The sequence below is a fragment of the Colobus angolensis genome, unplaced genomic scaffold, assembly GCF_000951035.1.
Source record: "Colobus angolensis palliatus isolate OR3802 unplaced genomic scaffold, Cang.pa_1.0 Scaffold35, whole genome shotgun sequence".
Lineage (NCBI taxonomy): Eukaryota > Metazoa > Chordata > Mammalia > Primates > Cercopithecidae > Colobus > Colobus angolensis.
In genome coordinates, this window is record NW_012116821.1 from 6,594,899 (window position 1) to 6,601,335 (window position 6,437).

Sequence of the window (6,437 nt, forward strand, 5' to 3'; positions counted from 1 at the left end):
GCCGAGGCGGGCAGATCACCTGAGGTCAAGAGTTCAAGACCAGCCTGACCGACACGGAGAAACCCTGTCTCTACTAAAAATACAAAATTAGCCAAGCGTGGTGACACATGCTTGTAATCCCACCTACTCGGAAGGCTGAGGCAGGGGAGTCTCTTGAACCTGTGAAGCGGAGGTTGTGGTGAGCCGAGATCACGCCATTGCACTCCATCCTGGGCAACAAGAGCAAAATTCTGTCTCAAAAACAAAAACAAAAAAAACAAAAAAAAAAAACCAGAAAACAAAAAAAATAATTCAATATCCCAGAGGAGATGCTAGGTAGACATTTAGATAAATGAGTCTGGAGTTCATAAGAAGTTAAAGTTAGAGATAAAAATTTGAGTGTCAAATGCATGGTGGTCAAAAGCTGAATGTGATATCCCTAGGACAAAACTGGAAAAAGAGAAGGGTTTAGCAACAGGGCAAGGGAAGTCAATAAGAGACTGAGACTCTCTCCTATTGGGGGAGATCTCAATATCCCACTGAGAGATCTCACAGAGTGAAGTTCAAGAAAGAGGAAGTGGTCAACTGTGATGAAAGCTGTTGAAAGGTTGAGTAAGATGGAGTCAGAAGAGTAAACATTAGATTTGGCAACGTGGGGATTGTTGGTAACCTGGACAAGCACAGTTTCAGTGTCATGGCAGGGCAGTTGCGAAGTGAAGCATGTGGAGAGAACAGGGTGGAGAAAACCCTTTCAAGAGGTTTTGCTCATGAGCCCTTTCAAGAGGTTTTGCTCATGAGAGCAGAAAAATAGGACTGTAGCTGGAGGGGGATGTGGGATTAGGAATAGCTGGAAAGGGTGGGTGGAAAACGCTAAAGTATGCTTTTATGTTAATGGCAATGATGCACTACAGAGGGAGAAACTGATGATGTACAGCAATGAGCATATAGTTAGGGAACACAAGAAGGCATGGGAGTCAAAAAGGCAAGGCTTGGCTTAAGATGGAGCAGGGCCACTACAAGCACTGTAATACAATATAGGGTAGAAACTACAGGTGCAGAAAACGACGGCCTCTGCATTTGATGGTAAGAATTAGAGGAAGTTCCCTTCCAATAACTTAATTTTCTCACTGAAGCATGAAGCAAAGTCATCAGCTGAGACTGAGGTGTTGTAGGTTTAAGGAGGAGGACAAGTTATGAAATGGTCATTTTGGAAAGCGGAAGAATGAACTTACTATGGAAATGTCACAGGACAGTCAGTTGTCCTTTGGAGAACTGTAGTCTGTTTAAACTAAGAGTAGTAAGTTACAAACTTTTCTCTTGCCATGTATAACTGCTTTGGTTGCAGGAGAGGTGAAGAGTTGGGCTTTAACAAGAGTTACCAAGGGTATTAAAACAAACGTTATTAAAACAAAACATTTTTCCAACTGTTTTATTTCTGCTGTTGCCAAATACAGCTTATTCACTCACAATCTGCTGTCTGAAGGATGACCTCAGAAGGCTATCTCACTATTCTTGATAAATTAAAATGCTCTCAGCATACTCCCTTTGACGTCCCTCTTTCAGCAGCGAGCAGAAAGGGGAAGAAACTGCTGGCGTCCTTTAGAGTACTAACATAATGCCAGGTGAAGCCATCTCAGCACCATCTCCTGGGATAACTGTTTTCCACGCGTGGTAAGCTTTGAAGTCCTGACACTGTGACATAATTTGGACATTTGTCTCTGCTGAACTCTGGTGTTGAAATGTAATCCACAATGTTGAAGATGGGGTCTGGTGGAAGGTGTTTGGGTTGGTACACTCCTTGTGATAGTGAGTGAGTTCTCAAGAGATCTGGTTGTTTAAAAGTGTGTGGCATCTCCTTCCTCTCACCCCTTGCCATGGGAGACACCTGCTCCCCGTTCTTCTGCCAGGATTAAAAGTTCCCTGAGGCACCCCCGCAGGAGCCAAGAAGATAAGGGCACCATGTTTCCTATACAGCCTGCAAAATCGTGGGCCAATTAAACCTCTCTTCTTTATAAAATTACTCAGTCTCAGGTATTTATAGTAATGCAAAAACGGCCTAACACACCTTGGGAGCTTTTCTCTTTCTCTTTCGATCCCTGCTGAGAACATGATTCCCCTCCATGCATGCATATACACATTCACCACATTTAAATTATGCACATGCATGTGGGTGTATATATTTATGTTAGGCCTATATATATATACACACACACACATATATATATATACAGCAGATCTATTATTAACTGCTGTAGGTTTCTTATCTTTTTTTTTATAATAGGATTTAAATTCAACCAGCTTCAGCAAGAAAATCCAGGCTTACAAAATTTGCATTTAAAAAAAAATAGAAAGAGCTTAGCAAGGCCCTTAAGGGAATTAAAAGCTCTCCCTAACATCTGAAGAGATACCTATGCTTTGCCTGTAAAGCATCCTCCAACTGCCTATGTAACTAGTTATATTAAAAACTAAAAGGTGCTTCCTAGACAAACATGCATGCTAGCATGTGAAGTCTCAAGAACAGTAAATAAATAAATAGATAAATAAATAAAATAAATAGAAAAAAGGGTCAGGTGAGTTGCCCACATAGCATCAATCCATCCACATAAACCAAGGGTAAAATTCCTAACAACCTAATTTCACTATTCTAGTTGCTTTTGTTTGCTTGTTTTTTGAGAGACAATCTCACTCTGTCACCCAGGCTAAAGTACAGTGGCATGATCATAGTTCACCGCAGCCTTGAACTCCTGGGCTCAAGGGATCCTCTGCCCTTAGCCTCCCACATAGCTGGGACTACAAGTGTGCACTACCATGCCCAGTTAATTTATATATTCGTTGTAGAGATGGGATCTCACTACGTTGCCCAGGCTGGTCTCAAACTTCTGGGTTCAAGCAAATCCTCCTGCCTTGGTCTCCCAAAGTACAGGATTACAAGTGTGAGCCACTGCACCCAGCGCTTTTTTTTTTTTTTTTAAGTCTAGTTAATCAGTATGTTCCTGCCTAGCCCAGAAGCATAACATGAGAAGACTTACTAAGTTTTGCAAAGTTGTCTTGAGTGGTTTAAAGAAAATTGTTCTATATTGTCACCATTATATAATACCCATTGTAATTTAAAAATAAGTTGTACACTCCAATGACACCATGCTTCTTAAAATAAAGAAGCCTGTTTTAGCCACATTATTCATAAAATCATTCCTTTCATAGTAGTTCCTCTTTCAGTTGTGCATAATTTTGTCTTACCTTTCCATTTGTGCACATTATTTTCTCATAACTATCTTTATCTTTTATATTACTCCTTTCTTTTTTAAACATGGACAGCTACACGGTCATTCTGTCTGTCCTCTAGTCTTATTAAAAAGCACATTACACTCAGGAGGCTGAGGCAGGAGAATCACCTGAACCCGGGAGGCAGAGGTTGCAGTGAGCCGAGATTGCGGCACTGCACTCCAGCCTGGCGAGAGAGTGAGACTCCGTCTCAAAAAAAAACACATTACTTGATCCTTAAGTGTCAATAATGACCCCTATTATAGGGAAAATGATGACAGGAGAGGGCAAAAGAGCAGATGCCCTTTTTCATGGTGATATACACCCTGAGGGATATGTACATGTTAGCACATGACAGAAGTAGCCGGTGAGGATTCTCCTCTCTGGGTTTTCAGAGGGAGATGGCCCTGTCAACACTTAGATTTCAGACTTCTAGCCTCCAGAACTGCAAGACAATTCATTTCTATAGTTTTGAGCCACTAGTTTGTGCTGTTTTGATACAGCAGCCCTAGGAAATGGATGTGGATTTCCCCTGCGTGTGTGGGCAAGGGCACCTATGATTTGCTCCCGAGCAAAATATGACAAAGATGACGGGTTGTCACTCCCATTATTACATTACATTTATAAGACTCAGTCTTGCTAGCTAATCCTATTGTCAGCTGTGAAGAAGCACGCTGCTATGAGTCCTACAGCCACAAGGAACTGAATTCTGCCAACGTGTGGGTTGGGAAGTGGTTGTTTCTCAATGGCAGCCTTGAGAGACCCTAAGCAGGGGACCCAGTTAAGTTGTGCATAAATTTCTGATGCACAGAAATTGTGAGATAATGCATGTGTGCTGTTTTAAGCTGCTACGTTTATAGTCATTTGTTACACAGCACAGAAAACGAATACAGTTGGACAGGAGCATAAGAGACGAGCTTTGCAATCTCTCTGGGCCTAGAAAATGTGGACAGCTGACTCTTATGGATGCTTTCCCAGATGCTTCTGAAACTGCCAGCACTGGGATTCTCTTACAATTCCCTTTTATCAGGCAGTTTCTTGTAACTCCTTCCTTAGCTCCTTAGGTATCCAGTGTTTACCTCCTGGGTCTTGCTGCTAGGGTCTCTCTGTTCTTCCAAGGGCCTTACTGGCCAGGACCCAGGCGAACCCCATGGCACCCACCTCCATAAGGCCCACATCCGGTTACCAGTCAACCCTCAAGTATCCTTTGGCCCACCCAACTGGAGGAATGCAGACAGTTCCCAATGTGGCACACTCTCCTCAGCCCATCCCTCTGCTTCAGATCTGCTGTACAACAGTACAAGACCCACATGCTGGGTTTCTTCAATAGCAGGATACCATGTCAAGCTCACCCAGAGTCCTGTTGAAGGCCACTCTCTTTTCACTGAGGGTGGGTGTTATTACAGGTAATAGTTCACTCCCAAGGACCTCTTTATTAATCTTCTTCTCCGTATTCTGTGGACTTTCCTATCCTTAATCTGATACAAAGGCTGGAGACTTATGAAATCAATCACTGAGCACTTCTTTCATAAATTCTGTGCACGGGGGTTTGTCTCACAATCACTTTGGTCTGTGATAGCTATTGTATTGGCAATTCCATCAGAATGAAGGCAGGAAAAGCACCATTTTAACATCCTGTTACATGTAGTATTCACAAGTCATAAAACAGTAGAATTTAATGAGTATAATTTAGTGCTAATATCACAATTTGTTTCTAGTTGACATTTAAAAAATTCAGTGATATTTACACTCTTAGACAATTGTCGAGACTTTGAACCCTATTTAAAAAAATGACTCAACACCCTCAAAAAATTTTATCTATAAACTGCAAGCAGAAAAATAGAAAGAGACAGAAGCCAAGGAATTAAAGTGTGCTGCATTATATAAAAACTCTAATTATGGGTGCCAAAATGCAAAAGTGTTCTATTTAAAATACAAATGTTTATTCATTCATTCATTGGACAAACATTTACTGAGCACCTTCTAAGTGACAGACTGTTTTATTTAAACTTTTAAAATATTTAATTTTAATTTTACTTAGCCAGATAGCTTTAAAAAATGTATAAAAATGCACTTCAGAATAAGTCTTTAAAATAGCTATTACTTCAGAATTACCTGAAAAAGCATTGCTGTAATATCTAGACAGGGTTTGCATGATGTCTTTTGAGTGCTGGGTCCATGGTGCTATCTTTCTGTAGGTTTTCACACGATGAACAAGTTGAGAACCACCATACTGAAGGGATAGGGTATCACCATGATCTTCATAGAGTTCCTCAAATAACCTAAAAAAAGAAAAACTCGCATTAAAGAATTTCACCAAAATCAAAGCACAAGTTGTTCACTTAGCCAAACTCCAAACAAGTCTTATACTTTAAAAATTCTTCTGAGCCTTTCAAGTTAGATTCTTCAACATCTTGAAAACAAATGCAAATGCTAATATATTTTAGAGTGATATTCCAGTAAACACCAAAGCTATAGAAAACACTAAAATGGAAGCAGGGGCACCAAAAACATAACTCACCAAAGCCAGACCAGGCTGCTTCTAACCATACTTAAAGACTCCTAACTTTCTGCAGCCTGCCAGAGCAATTCACCTCCCATGACAGAATGTACTGTGCTCTCTGAATTGCCTCTGAAAAGAGAATACACTCCTGTCACAGTGTCAGTCCATTCAAGCTGCTGCAACAAGACACCATAAACTGGGTGGCTTATAAACAGCAAACATTTCTCACATTTCTGGACGCTGGGAAGTACAAGATCAAGGAGCTGGTAGATGTGGTGTCTGGTGAGGGCCCATTTCCTAGATCACAGATGGTCTTCTCACTGTGTCCTCACATGATGGAAGAGGATAGCTAGCTCTCTTCAGTCTTTTTTATAATAAGGACAATAGTCCCAGTCATGAGGGTTCCTCTCGGCTCTACTCATTTTCCAAAGGTCCTACCTCCTAATGCCATCCCTTTGGGGGTGAGGATTTCAACATATGAACTTAGGGAAGACACAAGCATTCAGATCACAGCAGACTAACATATCAATGCCTTTTTAGATATGTACTTTTGAAACCTGTGTTTCTTCAAGTGTCTGTTAATATTTCCAGTGCAGTGTTATCTGTTGGTGTGGCCATTTGTAAACTGATTACTTTCCTCAGCTGAGCCTTTATGACAATTTCCGATGACCACTATCAGCTATCATTAATTGTA

At 41.0% G+C, this 6,437-nt stretch overlaps 1 protein-coding gene across 1 annotated transcript in view; it reads right to left on the bottom strand.

The window, feature by feature from the left end:
- The window catches only part of FIG4 (FIG4 phosphoinositide 5-phosphatase), a 135,794-nt gene that overhangs the window by 51,136 nt on the left and 78,221 nt on the right, over positions 1 to 6,437 (bottom strand). The gene's annotated exons all lie outside the window — the stretch shown is intronic.